Source organism: Falco cherrug, chromosome 9 (assembly GCF_023634085.1).
Source record: "Falco cherrug isolate bFalChe1 chromosome 9, bFalChe1.pri, whole genome shotgun sequence".
NCBI classification, from domain to species: Eukaryota; Metazoa; Chordata; class Aves; order Falconiformes; family Falconidae; genus Falco; species Falco cherrug.
In genome coordinates this window covers 38,267,903-38,284,344 of record NC_073705.1, presented here as the reverse complement: position 1 = coordinate 38,284,344, position 16,442 = coordinate 38,267,903, and the positions used below count along the sequence as shown (strand labels likewise).

The window sequence follows — 16,442 nt, the reverse complement described above, 5'->3', positions numbered from 1 at the left end:
CAGCTCCTTGCTCAGCACCAATGGTCTCCACCTGCCTCCTCACAACCCTCTCAGCTCACCGCCTCTCGCTGATACCTTACCAGCTTTTGGGGCAAGGACAATGCTTTTTGTTGCAGCTCCGTGCATCTGCCTGAGGCCTCACAACTATGTTAAGGCAAATAATTTTTCTACCAAATTTCTCATAGCGTTGCCAAAGGAACCAGCCTTTGCAATACAGCCCAAAGAACCGACCAAGCATACTGTGAAGTTGCGTCAGAAGAGGGGTCAAAGCAATCAATTGGTGACAGCAATTTGAAAGCGGATTTGAAAAATACCTTAAGTGGTTTTTAAAAATACCTGGTGTTTTGTAATAAAAGTGCTCAGGATTGGGTTGACTTTTTTTTTTTAAAGGGGCCCCCAATCTCTGAACACCCCTGAGAACATCATAAGAACCTAGGCAATTGGATCCCACAGTCTCGCCATAGCATCTCCTGCAGAGATAATACACCAGTAAAAGGCTTAGAAAGCACTGGCACAGAAAGCACGCTCCAGCAAGGGATCTCTATGTTAAGAATGGGAAAAAGGTGCAAAAGAAGAAAGAAAGAGAAAACAGAAGTGAGAAAGAAAATGCTGCATTTTGGCCCTTTTCTAGAAACACAGGGACAAGTCCCTCCTTCCCCCTCTCATTTTTTTTCAAGCAACAGAGGAGGATCCCAGCTCTGCCAGCATCCTTGGCCGGTCCAAGGAATTAGCGCAGCTTAAACCTTTGGCATTACCTGAGAGGGGGAAAAAACCCCCACCAAAACCACAACCCGCATGACCCTGCAAAGCCGTCTTTGCTGAAACAGTTCACTTTGAGACACTGGCTGCAGTTAACAGCCGTTTCCCGAGCAGCGACATCCCTCCTGCAGAATCAGACTAAGCTTAAGCCTTATCGTATCAGCTGTGGCTGCGGACGAGGACTGGGAGAGGGCCAGGCTCATCTGCCAAGGCAGGCAAGAACTAACCCTGCAGCACCACAGCCCCCGGAGCCCTCCTGCTACAGCTCCTGCTCCCCTTCCTGTGCTGATTGTAAAAGCTTGTCCTTCTGCTGATCACAGCTCATGGTCCTGGCTGGTTTTTGCCCCTTCAGACCAGACCCCTCTATTATGGAGGGTCTGGTGTTTTGGTTTTTTGGTTGTGTGGTTTTGGTTTCTTTTTTTGTATTTTTTTTTCTTTCTTTTTAAAGGTTTGGTTTTTTGACTGCTTTTTTAGTTCAGCTAGCAAGTTTATTTTTTGCTTGGGCTGTTTCCTACCCTGTCTGGATGTGCTGATGGATTTTGGCGCTTGCCAGAATTCAGCAAAACCAGGCTCGCTGGGTAGTATTAACTTCTAACCCCTGTGTAAAAATAGCTGCAATAAAGCAGAGTGAATAATATGAGCTTCACCTAATGTAACTTTGATTAAAAAGTGCTGCCCTCTTCATCACTCCTGGGTGGTAACTTCAGAGAAACGTCCTTCCTGAGGTCTGGAAAGCCTGCAAGGTCTGGGGAGAGAAGAGCCAGTATGACACAAGCACATCCCAGGGCTGCTGCCAAGCAGCCCAGAAGGGAAGGCAGAGGGACCAAACTCAGAGGAAGAAGCAACTACAGGAAAAAGAAGAAAAAAAAAAAAAAAAAAAAAAAAAAGACTACCGATTCCTCCCACCTCCAGGTAGCAGAGGCAGTCAAAAGGCAGCTTAGCAGGGCAGCCCACAGACCCTTCCAGCTTTAGCCCAGCTGCAGGAGCAAAGCACCAAGGGCTGTGGCAGAGAAGCACCATCCTTTCCCTCAGACGCAAAAATCTCCATTTATTTAATTATTCTCCCCTTCACTCCTGGTGCCGGCAGACTGTGGCAGGAGCTGTTTTGTTACAGCATGCAGGAAGAGGCAGAAAAGGTTTTAATTTCACGCCTTGCACCAGGCACTGCAATTTTGGACACTGTTTGTTATCTGACTTCTGGCCCTATCTCTGGTCCCGGCGCTCCTCAGGCAGCTGTGGCCAGTTGGCTTCTTAATTTATTCTCTGCTAGGATGGGGATTCTGTTCAAGTGAGAGCACTCACCAGCCAGGCATGCCATTTTAATAACAAAACGCCTTTCAAGTTTGGAGGTGCAACTCTGTGCCAGGTTAAGTATAGCACTTGCCACTTTTGGGGGAGCCGCAGCTCCTGTGCTGCAGCAGATGGGCTGAAGGAAACCCCATTGTTGTAAATCACTATTTCCTCCAACTTTCATCTACTTGGAAAGAAAAAAAATAACCATCTGGGACTAAAACAAATTCTCAAACCTCCCCCCCTCCCCAGATGGCTGAACCATAACCCCGAAACAAAGCCTGACCTCCAGGAAAGCAAGAGGAAGCTCACAGCTGCTGCGTCGGTACCTTCATCACCATCAAAACTACCCGAGACCACAAAATTCCTGCTCAAGGGCCTGATGCTGCACCTTTCTTAGTCTGTATTTGTTGTTTATTTATTTTATTTTTTGTTTTTTGTCTACAGCTGTGCCCACATCTTTAGAAAAACCTGCTGTAGTACAAAAGGCCTCCGAAACATGTGTTTGCAGGCATTTGCTCTTCCTGCTGACTCTTGGGACCTAGAAATGTCAGCATGAATCTCTGCTCTAATTTTTTTAAAGGCATTTTCCACCCTTTTCCTTGTAATTCAGACTGGAAATGTAAATCAATCACTAAGACTGGAAGGTGCCTGTCCTTTTAGCCTGCAATACTGCTGGTCTGTGAGCACCTGGTCTCCAGCACGCTCCTGCACAGCCCCATCCACGCTTGCCAGCGCACCCCGCGGAGCCACAGCCTGACACCCCTGACGCTCCACAAACCCTGTCCCCACATGCAGCTGCCGGCAGCACCTCACCCAGGTGCGCTCTCAGGTCACCCAAAGCCAAGCCACTGTCTCAGGTGACAAGCCAGGGTACCCTCCACACACGAGGCACCAGCTGAACAGCACAAGAGATAGCGAGTTAGTTAAAACCCATGGCGACTGATACCAAGTGCTTCTGTCAGAGGAGAGATCTCCCAAGCTTTCTGCCTTGCTTTCTCTTGCTGCAACCATGCGCAGACCCAAATCCTCTAGAGCAACAGCATGGGGAAGGTTTTGCCCCAAACCCCTCAAGTTGGCACGGCTGCTGCTTTTGGGCTGGTTTATGATGCATCTTGGGCTTTTGCCCACCCACAGCACAGCTCTGCTTGGACACCTGTGCCTGGTCTAACTTGGCCTATATAGCAGGCCACAGCTCACGCGGATGGGTGCTCATTCCCCAGCAGAGGATGACTTGGAAAACTGCTTCCCCCAGCTCTCCAGGCTGATCCTTCGCACCACAGCAAGGCGAAGAATTTCTTACGTTTTCAGCATGAGCAAAAAGCAAGGCATAAAAGTCACATTTGCAGGGTAGGGAGCCACAGCATCCCTCTCGTGTTTGACAAGTAAAAAAAAAAAAATATAAAAAGACAGACTGAACACCTTTGAGATGATCACACCCCAGGGGAAACTCTCCCCAAAGTTTTTGTTGTTTAAAACTCCTTCCCAAACCCTGACCTCTGTGTTTCTTCCAGGGTGGTTTGTCAATACAGAGTTTAGATCTCTGGCAAAGGACTCAGGATGAAAGAAAAATCAAGAGTAGGTAATTGCTGCGTGAAAATGACAGCGCAGCGATTTGCACAGACAAAAATGGACCACAGAATACCAAGAGGTAGCCAACAGCAGAGAATCAATACCTCCCAAGAGGTGGGATTATTAGGGAGAGAAAGGGGCTTGAAAGATCCGTAAGTGCCTGATGACTGACTATTTCCAAACAACCGTTCACTGAATGAGAATTGCCTTCAGAGGGATACCGGACCCTTGCTGAGGGTGGGCATTTCACTTGGGGATGCTGCCCCATCTCTGCCAGGAGCTGAGAAGCCAGGCAGAAAAACACAGTTGCCCCATCACCCCCTGCATCTTCCCAGCAAAGGCTGTAAAAGGGAGCTCTTCTCTTTCTGGGCTGCACGCTGCTCTGGGAGAGAAGTTGCCAGGTAATATCCCAACAGGGATTTTAAGTAAACCAGGCTCTTGTATTTTGGCCTGTGCACTGGCATTTCTATCAGAAAGAGGCAGCAGGAGAAAATATGGGTTTACAATTCTTCTTTTGTTTTTGCCAGCATACCCAACACAACCCTGCAATCATTAACAAATCAGATTTGTCAATTCCCCTTATTTCCTACAAAAGACAGTCATGTTCCATCAGCATCTTTTAAATAGCAATCTCCATGCTTTGCTTAACTCCTCCGTGCTGCAGCCACACACAAGGTCCATATTAGAGAACCTTCGACATCTCCAGAAAATGAGTATCTGTTTTACACCTGTCCATAAAGCCACGTGAAGCCACCAGCATCTCCTCCAGCACTCCCAAGTGATGATTAATTCTGTTTTCAGCCCCAGCAGAGCTCATTACCCACAAGAGCCATCCTGTTCTCCAGGGACAGGCGAGCATCCTAGCAGCTAAGATGACAACACAGGACATTATCACTTGGCTTTTCCCTGATAGGGCAGGTGTACACCTGCAAAAGCATCCTTAGGATCAGCCGCTTGGAAAACACAAGTTTGTGCACCTCCAGCCAAAGATCTTGCCTCTGAACATGAAGGGAGCTCATTTTTAAGAAGCATGCCTCCGGGCATTTCAGCTTTTCATCAAGCACAGGTTTCACACACCCAGCAGCTCCCTGTCAAAAGCAGGCTGCTGAAAACAGGCTGGAAGCTGCTCTCAGTGGCTTGGGGGAAACCCATGTTCGACGTAGTGCTAAGTACACTCAAAGTACAAAAGTTTCCCCTGAATGAAAGCAGTCAGGAGACCCAGGAGCCTTGTTTTCTCAAGGGACAGCCAGCTGCTCACAGCATATCTGGGTAGAAAAACAGGTAAAAGCCAGAACAGCTATCTCCTCTCTGACCACCATGCAGCTCCAGTGTGTGCACATCTGGTCTTCTTTGCTTGGTTTTATATTTTGGTTTTTTTAAAACCATTTTTCAAAAGGTGAAAACCAAAATAAGGTTTTCATTTAGGAGGGAGGAGGAAGGACATCACAGCACAAGCAAGAAGGGAGTGAGGATGACCCTAATAAAGCAATTTTTGAAACATTGGCAGGTAAGAGTTTGTCCAGGGACAGCTTGGATGTACTATTTCTTCTTCAAAGTAAGGTAAAAAGAGCTGTTTTATCTCTGGCATTGCATCATTTAGTTCATCAGTCTGGACAGGACCGATACAGTAGGAAAAGAGCAATGCACAAGACATGCTCTCTGAAACCTTCCAGCAGAGTTTCTTCTATTACCATTTATTTTCTATTAAAAGTATACAGAAGAAACAAAAGGTGAGCTGCCTTTTTGTTTGGGTTGGATTTTTCGTTTGTTGGCTGGTTGTGGGTTTGTTGGGTGGGGTTTTTTTTGTTGTTTGTTTTTGTTTTGGTTTGGTTTTTTTTTAATTGGAGCAGCTATTTCTTAGCACTTAGCTCAGGTTAGGGAAGAAGGATCAAAAGCTAAGGACTCATTAACCCTCTTGGACAGGAGTAGAGAGGGAGCCACACGTGCAGCCTCCGGCTCAGAGGAGCTTTGGCACACCTGGCTCAGCACCACCAGTACCACAGACAGTCCTTGGAGCTACTCTGGGAGCTAGGAGGATGCTGAAGCCCAGGGATAAGGGACAGATGACAGCAAGAGCCAGGAAAAGGGGACAGCAGAAGAAAACCCGTCTATCGTCTCTCCTGGCACCCTACGTTGGCCAAGCTGAACCTTTTGCACTGCTAAACCTTGCTGCTTGCAGCAACCCTTCCCTGCTTCCAGTGTCCCTTCCCCACCAGCTTTCTAGACAAATGCCCATTCTTCACAGCGAAAATCAACATGACCCCCCAAAAAACAGAACAAAGAAGAAAAGGGTGATTCAACCTTTCCATTTTTGAGTTTCACAAAAGGCATGGGATTTAACCTTTACGCATACATAGGAACTACCCAGTGTCTGGGGAGGGTCAGACTCAAACAAAACAGCAACTGACACTACAAATACCCAAAGTTCAAGTGGGAACAACTAAAACAAGCTTTAAAGAGGAGTCATTTCATACCGAAGCAGACCTTCGCAGCTCGTGGTACTCTGCATCCTCTGACTGTGAACAGACGTTGTGCTCTCCTAAGCAAAGGAGCTAAACAGAAAGAGTTGGTGCAGTGGCCGTGGTTGGAGAAAGCACGTTTTGTAGATCTGCCTGTGCCCTCAGCATGTACAGTTTGCAGACCTGACTATGCACAAGAGCAGCAGCTCACATTGTTGTATTTATTAATTTATAATTAAGAGGACAAAGACAATAAGCTTGTGTTGGGTCCATATACCTTCATTGTGATTTTGAAAGCACAAAAATCACCAAGGGGTGCCCTCGAATCAGAAAGCCAATGAATGAGACCTGTAAGGAAGACCAACAGTCCCAACAAAACACCAGATATCAGCCGTTCCCCACATCCTATCCCTTCCCCAAAGCCTGGATGCGAAGCAGTGAATGAATGCTCAGCAGCAACAGATGTGGGCTATTTTGGGCCAAAAAGAACAAATGCCAGAGCTGGAATGGCACAATAGTATCAGCCAAATAACTGCAGTGATGTTGGCTCTGGGAACACTGTGCTGGAGGCAGGACTTCATGGCCCAGCATGGCATGAGCCCCCGGCACAGGCAGCAGGAAAAGACCCCCGACACCCCAACAACAGCACACCGTCCCACTGGCCACCTCTGCTTTGCCCTCCCCAGCACCCTAAAATGAAGACAAGATGGACCAGCCACCTTGTGTGGTCCCAGCTGGAACAACTTCACAGCAAGGAGAGCTATGTAAAAGTCACAGAATCATTTAGGTTGCAAAAGACCTTTAAGAACACTGAGTCCAACCATAAACCTAGCACTGCCAAGTCCAACACTAAACCGTGTCCCTAAGTGCCACAGTCAGGTAGCAAAAGGGTAACAGAACTGAGAAATAGCAACAATAAATGCTATTAACGGTAAAGAGCTATTAAAGATAAGCAAACCTACTAAAGCAAAATGCTGAAGTCAAAGGAAAATTCACCTGGATGAGGATGGCCCACAAACAAATATTCAGGTGGCGGCCCAGAGTGCACATACAGTTATAAGTAAAAAGGAGAAGACTTTTGATATCAAGATATCAGTTGCAGTTCTTGTTGTCTACACGTTAGGTGTATCACAGAACCACAGAACACCTTGGGTTGGAAGGGACCTTAAAGATCATCTAGCTCCAGCTCCTGCCATGGGCAGGGACACCTCCCACTAGACCAGGCTGCTCAAAGCCCCATCCAGCCTGGCCTTGGTTCAAGCCTTAACCAGGGAATTAAAACAATAGCTACCTTGTCAAAGTTGTGATAAGGAGAAGGATTTCAGCGAATGAACGATGCCCTTTAATCATCAGTTCTAGCCAACTCCCAAGAGGTGGAAGAAGCAGTGCCAGCTTGGCACTGGTGCAGTGTTTAACCCAACTGCAGACCTGCTCCTGTGCACTGTTTGTGCCCACCTGCTCCATCAGCAAAATCCCATTAAAATGCAACAAGCAAAATAATGTTTCAAGAACATCTCCTTCAAAACAGCTGCACCCAGTAAACATTATGTGGCCTAAGACTTAGCTGCTGCTGCTTTTCCCATCAGTCAGGCTTGGTGAAGGATTTGCTGTGTGGGTTTTGTTTTGTTTATTACTTCTAATGAGTGTCTCATTATCATTTCGCTGTGAAACATAAACGATGGTTATGGGAGAAATCATATTATTTGGATGGCTTTATTAAATTAGAGAGCAAATCTGTGTATATTTCTGGCTCAGGATAAATGTTTGAACTTTGAGAGGCCAAAATTCATTTTCAGACAAAGCAGTTTTCAGAAGCTCTGGAATCGGTGGTTAAATTTGCCCTCAGCTGCAAGGGAGATGTATGGGGGTATTTCTCAATTTAATCCATCCTAGCAATTTAACCGAATCACCAAACCAAAACCCCACTTCTAGTTTTGTTTATAAGAAACTTGAGACTTGCAGAACATAATGGAGAAATAAAGGCAAAACAACAGGGGGGTGGGGGGAATCATGCCATCTCTGTGCCTCCATTCCCCTAGTCCTCATACAGGGACTTCAATCAGCTCATACATTTTCTGTTCATGAAATCACTGTCTTCACACCTTCACAACAAGAGCTGAAAAAGTGCTTATTTCTACAGATACTGCTAGGGATGATAACACCAGTAACAGCTCCACCAGAAATAGTAACGGCACCAAGATGACATGCAAACGGCTAACTGTGCCGGTACAGCTTACCTGCAAGAATTAGAGATGCACCACTTAAAATAGACAAGGAGACGTCTGGCACCTTAGCTGCACTAGGGTTCCTGCAGGACCAGCGGCAGGACTCGGTTGGTGGCGGCAGTGGAAGAGAAGCCAGTGTGAAACACACACAGGATGAGAAAACTGTTGCTAGATGGGCAGAACAGGTTGCAGTTTCCTCCTCTTTTCCATCCATCCCTCCCCTCCCAGTCCCAGGAGGAGATCAGAAACTTAATACATTCGCCAGGCATCAAATGAAAGAGCCCCCCCAGCCTTTTAAAACCAATAAACCTGTTAAAAAGAATAAATTCCTCCAAGCACACCCAAAGGGAAAAAGCAATAGAAAGATCGACCCTGATGAAAGATCTGTTAAATGAAAGCACTTTTGGCATGCCAACCCAAAATACATGGGCCGCAACAAGTGAGCTTTGTGAGAGAAATCCCTACTGGAAAAAGACAGCACGAAAGAGGAGGGGAAGTGTTTGGCCTCCTCCATTCACATTACGGCAGGGAACGTGATACGACCTACAAGGAACAGGCTTGGAAACAATCAGACATGCCTGTGGACCCCAGGACCCCAAAGACAGACTGTCTCAAGCAGACCATGCATCTGGTGGAAACACAGTTACCTGGGATGAGAAGAGGCACAGGGCAGCAATATGCCAAGGTGGAAGCAAGCAAGATTATTCTGCCAATAATTCAGAAATCAGGAGCAAAGGGACTTGGGGAGGGGGGACAAGTGGCAGATTTTCAAGCAGGGGCAGCTCCACAGTGTTGACCGTGAGGAGTTGTACTCATCGCCACTGGAGGGTGGAAGGCAGGATTTTGTCCTACCTAGTCCACTGCCCAGGGCAAAATATATCTTGCCACATTTTCCTCCATCTCCATGAGCTGGAGACAAGTAGAAATGCTGCCTCAGGCACCCTCGACCAGCCCTGGACGTGCCTCACCCCATCTACACTGGTGTCACACAGCTGGCGGGCAGCAGGAGCCGCTCCACCAACCGCACAACCAAGGGATGCCCACCCCTTGCACAATGCTACAAGAGGGGAAGAAAGATGATGTCTGAGGAAACTGAGGCAGCCAAACCCAGAGCAGCTATCAATCCTTCTCTCCAATCCTTTCTTTAAGGAGCTACAGGAACATAAATTCTTTTGTTTTACAGTAGTGCAGCTTCCTTAGAAGAGACTCTGGTTCACTCTGGAGCACCCAAAAGGATATGCAGGACCACCACCTTCTCTCCAAGCCATCCTAAGTGCCCTGGGCAGCAGCCCTGCTGGGCTTCGAAGAGATTTGCACAGTGACTGTGAAGGAAGGAGGCTCAGACAGAGCTGGCCGAGCTTTTCCTGCCAGCGTGGGTTTAAGTTTGTGTTAAAGCGGGTTCTGTTTAACTGAGTGTCAGACGTGCTACGGGGGTGCAAACTGTTGCTACTTCATCCGGTTTGATTCCATCTTATCTGGCTGCAGTCACTTTTCTGTAGGACTGTGGGTCAGTCCCAAGGGTTTGGAGGGAACTGTCATCTTCTCTTATGTTATTTTATATCTTGGTGCTCTGCTGGAACAAGCAGTACAAACAGACCTTATGCAGGTGTAAAATGTACAGCCACAGAAGCGCCACGCCTGTGGCTACCATTTCACCCAACACCAGCCTGTTGTCCTACATGGACCAGAAGATGCTGGAGGCTTCTCTCACTAGGACCACTCTCTTGCCAGGACAGCTGGGCAGGATTCAGCTTCCCCGCTACTGACCCCTCTTCTCACTTGGCAAACATGCCACACAAACAAATGCAGAAACAGCTGGATCTGCAATGGACTAGAGATGTGCAACACCCACAAAAAAACCAAATTAATTAAGGCCGCCTTCTCAGGCCTTCTGGGAGCTGCAGGTGACCGTGTGTCACCACTATTTCCCCTCCAAAGATTCCCACTGGATTGCTAAAAAACCCCCGAACATTCAACAGCATGCTGCTGCTTCTTTGCAGGTGAGGTCCTTCGGAACTTGCAGGCAGATTTTTTATTTTTTTTTCCTGTGAATGGTACGCAGCTCCTCTCCTTCCTCCTCTCTTTTCTTCTCCCTCCTCCTCACCCCCTACCAGCATGCCAACCAACAAAATCTGGCAGCTCTCTGGGTTTCTGACACCCACCATGGCTCCAAGGAGTGGCAGCACCACTGCAGCATGGCACAAAGGGCTGACAGCTTGTGGCAAGAAACCTCTCTTAACAACAATCCCTTGCTAATTAGCAATGGCACCTGCTTAGCTGGAACACAGAGTAATGTTATTGGTTTCTCTCTCCTTCGAGGTGAGGAACTATTCTGGGTAGCTGAACATCTCCTTCCATAAAGCATCTCTGCTCATTATTTGTAGATACTGCTACAACCAATTGGCCTAAGGAAGGCTACAAACTACACCTGTTTTCCTCAGGTGTGGTAAAGAAAGTGCTATAAATGGGAGGAAGATAAGGTTGGGAATCCTCCTCACCATCCTGGTGCAAAAGGACCTAAGCCAGAGGGTTCTCTGCATCAAGGCTGAAACCCACCAGCACACATCCTGGCATCCCCTATCCTCCCATAGTATGTAATCTGCAGATGGAGGGAGCATTCAAATTGCTGAGCTTGCACAAAAACACTGGTTGTGACAATTTCTTACCTTCCTCACAAATGCTTTAAGACCACTCTTGAGCTGTGACTGTAGTAGGCAGGAAACAATCAACTCTGACAGCCCTTATTGTGTACATATTTCTAAACCTACAGTCCAGCAGATGTTTCAGCCGCTCAAATGGAAGCCACAGACATGGCCAGGAGCACAGAAGTTGAGGTATGGTGCCTGAAACCAGCTTCCCAATGGCTGTCCAGAGCCTGTACTGAATAAAAGGTTCAGTCACAGCGGATGGCAATGAGCAATACCTAGTTTTACATGCCACCTGCACAGCACACCTAGGAATGGGGTTGCAACATGAAACACATTGATGAAGAGCTGATGCGACACTTCTAGCAAACTCCTGTGTCCAGGAACAACATCCTACTTCTTACAACAAAACGACAGAAATCCTATAAACACATTTACCCTTTGAAAAACACCTCTTGACACCAAATCGATGGAAATAACCTGCACCCTCTTCCCACAAGCAGCTGGTAAAGCACTTGCTTCAAAGCACAAGGAGGGGGTCCATTTCCTATTCCCCCTCTCTCCCGGTGCTCCTCACTCCCCTTCATAGCTGGCCACACTGTTTTCCAGAAGCAAGAGCACCCCAGAGGATCCAAACACCCCACCAAATGGATGGCTCGACAGGGGAAAAGGAGAACAACAGCTTTTGCCATCCATATTTTTCCCAGCTTGTAGAAAGGAAGAAAGAAGAGACAAGCCTCCTTGGGAAGCAAAGCCTTTTAAGTTAAATGTATCATGAAAAAGAAAACTTCTGTCACTGCTTAAAAAGGTTTTTGACAGGTCTTCATTTGTAACCCACAAACAAATGCAGTTTCTCATGCTCCATGAACTCCAATATCACTTCATAGCAGACCTGAACCCAACTCTCCAGTGAAAAGCCAGAGGAGCAACCACATTAAAATAGCTCTCTTCACTCCTTTTGGGCACACCAGAAATCTTTCATTTTAGAAGCTACACCTAAGTGCCTGGGAGCACAACCTGAATAGATAGAAAGAGCTGCTCAAAATAATTTCAATAGCTTTGGGTGGACCAGTTGTGGTTCAGTCAAGCCCAACAAGCAAGGCACTATTATACAAGACAAAGAAATAGTGCTTTGCTCTATTTAAGCTAAAGCCAAGTTTCAGAAACCCCTTTCATGACTTAGTTGATGAGAGAGACCGACCGTAACCCAACAGTTCAGACCTGCATGGCCATCTAGAGTCATCCGTCCGTCCCGTCCCCCCACCTGGGAGAAGGGGTAAGGAAAGCAAAGAGAAGAGTCATCCACTGCAGCCAGGGTTAGGGATAGAGGAGGGGAGCAAGGACCTGCTCCAGACGTAGGACATCAAACAGCATGTGACACAGCAGCTAAGGACAACTTCCTCCATGCCTTGTTCTGCAAGGTGGTAGTTGTTCAGGGAAGCAAACCAAACAGCTGAGATGAGAAACCTTTGCAGGCAGCTTCAGCACATTTGGCCACGGCAGACTGCCTCAAAAGCAACAGCTGGTACAAACAGGCATGATGTCAGAATGGCAGCACCACCACAATGTGATGCTGAAATGCAGGCTCTTGTCAAAAACAGTGAGTGGGAGGTGGCCAACAGTCATAAGAATGCACAAGCCAGGCCACATCTCTAGAGCAGAAAGATGAATGGAGACAAAGAGAAGGCCCTCTTCTAGACAATAGAGACAGCAAAAGACCAATTTCACAGTGTCAGTCCAGAAGACACGGACAATACATCCACTGGCCACAGTCTCTTCTCTCAATCAGAAACCAAAACCAGCTACAAAAGCACTGACTGAGAAGCAGTCCCTGGCTACCTGCTCCACAGCTCACACCACTTGTCCCTGCTCATGCATTTATAAGTTTAGTCAGCATCACCCATGTGCCCAAAGAGTCCCTTTTTAAGAGACTTACAAACCTAGCCAAGTCTGGAAATCCATATTTCATCTGCACGACATGAGCAGAACGCTTTTACCTCTTAATTTTGTGTTAATTTTTGTTCCTCGCTTTCCTTCTGCAGAGTTCCCAAGATTTCCTGTCAGCTACTAATTCATCCCTCCTCCCAAAAGTGGGACAAGCAGCTACAAAGCCCAGGTTTGTCACTAGCAAGAGGAATCCTCTAGAAAGAAAACCTGCAGGAAAGAGATAAGAAGCATCTTCTCCACTCATCAGAATTCAGGGAAAAGACCAAAACAAATATTAATGAGAGGCACTTAACTGCGCCTGTTCAGCAATCAATAACACACGACAAGGTACACAATCGGGCCGTGCACTTCACGCCGTCACTGTTCTGGAAGTCCAAAACACAGGGGTCTCTGCTAATCCCCTCCTTGAGGCTGCGTCGGCAGCTCTCCAAGCCCCCATCCCCTTCCACATGCTCCCTCCACTAGAGGGGCAGAGGACTGGAGCAGTGACTAACATCTCACAGCAGTGTTTAGTAATTACAGTTCTCTTGATTAACCACATCCCTCTCTTCTTTTTTAAATCCATCCAGTCCTTCTAATTATTTGAAAATACCACCTACTTGGCCATGCCAGTGGGGCATTTCTCCCTATGTGGGTGGTATTTGTGCAATGGGTGTCATGGGGAGGGGGCGCGGGGCTGTTTGGTGGGACTCTGCTCCTACGTCCTCCACGGAGAAGGGGTGCAGTGGGAGGACGTGATCACAGATGGATGCAGGGAGATGCCGTCCAAGCTGCAAGGACTCATTCAGGGAGCATACCGATGCCTGCATGGACGGAGATTGCAGCTCAGGAGCCTATTTACCTTTCTGTGCTTTTTTCACACGAAACCTTCATCTGTCATTAGTCTGGCTTCTCCACATCACCCCTCTAGTGACCACCTCCTGCCCTCGCCCACCAGCACGGGGGACAGGAGGACAGCTGAGGGGACGCTCCCCCCACCTCCCGCTCTTTCAGCGGGATTCCCAGGCAGGCATTTGAGGGCGCTTCAGTGGGTCCCGCGGTGCAGGCTGCGGGAACAGAATGGCTTTCAGCTCAATTACCCTTCACATTCCGATTCCATAACGCTCTGGTGAGGCTTTTTAACCAACACCCCCACAAAAAAAACGCCATGCCTGCTGCAGCCCAGCCTCAAGCGCGAACGTGCAGAAGGGATGCGGCTCACAGCCCTTGCAGTAGGCATGAGGCTTGGCTCTCCTGTCTCTGCCACCCACCTTTCCTGAAGGTCTCCTCCAGGTTGCCTTGTCTTTTCCTTGCCAGGCACCCTCCTGCCAGGGATTGGGCTCCTCCTTGCTCTTCTTCCAGCCTCCACTTGCCTCTTGAGCCCCCATAGCCCAACCACCAGGCACACAGACCAGACACCTCAGAGACGCGTATTAGGTGCAACCAGAAATCACCATCGCTGCTGCTTGGGCCACCGAACACCCCCATACGCCTCCACAGAAGCAGGTCAGCACAACACAGCTGCCTACACTCTTCTTTTCAGCCGTCCTCACCACAAGAAAATAACGCAATGAAGGATTCACTGCTTCATACAACTAAAAGCAAAAAGTAGGTCTGCCATCCTCCCAGCATCATCTAAGCAGACCAAACACGATGTGCGAGCACACAGCAAGACACCAGTTAAGATGACGATGAGGGACTGGTGATGAAGCACATGCTCTGGAGGTACAACCTTGCTGAAAAAACCCACATTTGCCTTGCAGATAGGTAGCTCTTGTGTTCAAGGCCCTTGGATATGAAGTTGTCAAGAGAAAGCCTTGCAGAGAAGGCCCCCTGTGATATGCGGTGGGATACCAGGCTGGCCCACCCATGTTAGGAGGATGCAGGCTTTCAGCTTTCTCCCAGCCCATCCCCTGAAACTCAGGGCAGCCCTCAGACCTGAACAGGAGTTTGCACACAGCACAGACGTGCTGTGAGGCAATGCTGCAGCTGTGTCCCACAGGGCAGAGACATCCCCACTTGCCTGCCACCTGCCTTAAGCCCCAACACCCATTTCCCTGCTGACTGTAAAGACAGGGGTGAACAGCAGTGCCGCAGTCCTCTGGGGCTCCTACCAGAAGAAACAACCTCTTTGCAAAATTTGCTTCCCAAATCACACAAGTTACATATAGGAAAACAAAATATCCACCTGTCCTGCTGTTTCACCAACCAGCTGAAAACCCCTGCGATGCTTCACGGGCCATCAACTAACCACTGCAGCGGAACAGCTTTATGCTTTAACCCTCTCAGCCCACCTGAAAGGCAAGAACATCTGGCTGTGCATTTCTAGAACGTCCAATAGAGCTATTTTCCAAGTGCTGGCTCAGTGGCTCCTGACCCATGTAGGTTTGGGGTCCTCCCAATCACACATGGAGCAGAAATCATTCCCCATTCAAGTTGTTCATCAAGGTCTGGTTATGGTATAAAGCAGAGTTAGGTCCCCTCTTTAAGCTCAGAGGGCTGTGCTCTCAACTTACCTCTAAATAAAGATTTACTAGTTAGAGGAAGATACTTACATCTTCCATTCTTGGTGATGAACTGAAGTGCTAAATAAACATGCCTGAGGTGAGCACACCTGCCTACCAGTTACAAACTCCTGTTTTTTCCCTTCCTTAAATACCAGTATGAAGGTAATGCTGGTGGCCACCCTGGCACAAGCAGCCAGACCCCAGGTCACCTAAGCAGGAGGCACCTCCAAACACATATGAGCAACCCAGCCTCATCGCACACAGGCTGGGCAGGAGGTGGCTGACTCAGTATCTCCTCTTCTCCCTTCCCATTACCCTTTCAAGTTTGATTTACAGTTGCAGGCCAAGCCCAGCTGGAAGTGACATATCAACATGATGAAAACCAAGGCAGGTTTGAAAAACAGGGAGGCCGTCTGTATAACCCCCCACCTGAGCTTGGAGGAGACGGGCAGGCTGTGGCCAAACACACCATACTGGCACCCCAGCGAAGCCCCCACCCCCAACACACTGAATAAGCTCTGTCCCTGGAAAGAGCGGGACAAACAGCTAGCCTACACAGGGTGACAGCCACCAGCTCTCTCCTTCCACCCATGCACCTCCAAATAACTAAGCAAACTGTGATGAGCTGTGCTGCATCAGGACGCGGAGCTGGCTTGCATGGCTACCTGCCGAGACCCTTTGCATGCACGTGCAAGTGTGTGTGTGTGCACAAAACTGCCTGGTGAGCTGCTCACACGAAAAAAAAGAGCAGAGCCTGACCTTTGGAGAGCAAGGCAGAGTGGCAGAAACGCAGCAGGAGTCAGGAAAGGGGCAACAGGTAGGCAAGAAAACCGCAAGAGCATGTTTGCAAAGTTCATCTACCGCACATTTGCTCAGTTCAGCTGCTCAGAAGGGAGCGGGCCTGATGGCAATATTGCAGCGGTGGAGATTATCTCTGTAGATGCCCAGCAGCTCAGCATCACACTGCCTCCCAGCCCAAGCCTTCCCACAGGACATCAGCTGTCTGAACCGACCTCCATCCAAATTTGGTTTGCATCCTCATTTAGAAAAAAAATTAAA

At 48.2% G+C, this 16,442-nt stretch overlaps 1 protein-coding gene across 2 annotated transcripts in view; it reads right to left on the bottom strand.

Annotated features, from left to right (window-relative positions):
- The window catches only part of CDH23 (cadherin related 23), a 213,404-nt gene that overhangs the window by 132,626 nt on the left and 64,336 nt on the right, over nt 1-16,442 (bottom strand). The gene's annotated exons all lie outside the window — the stretch shown is intronic.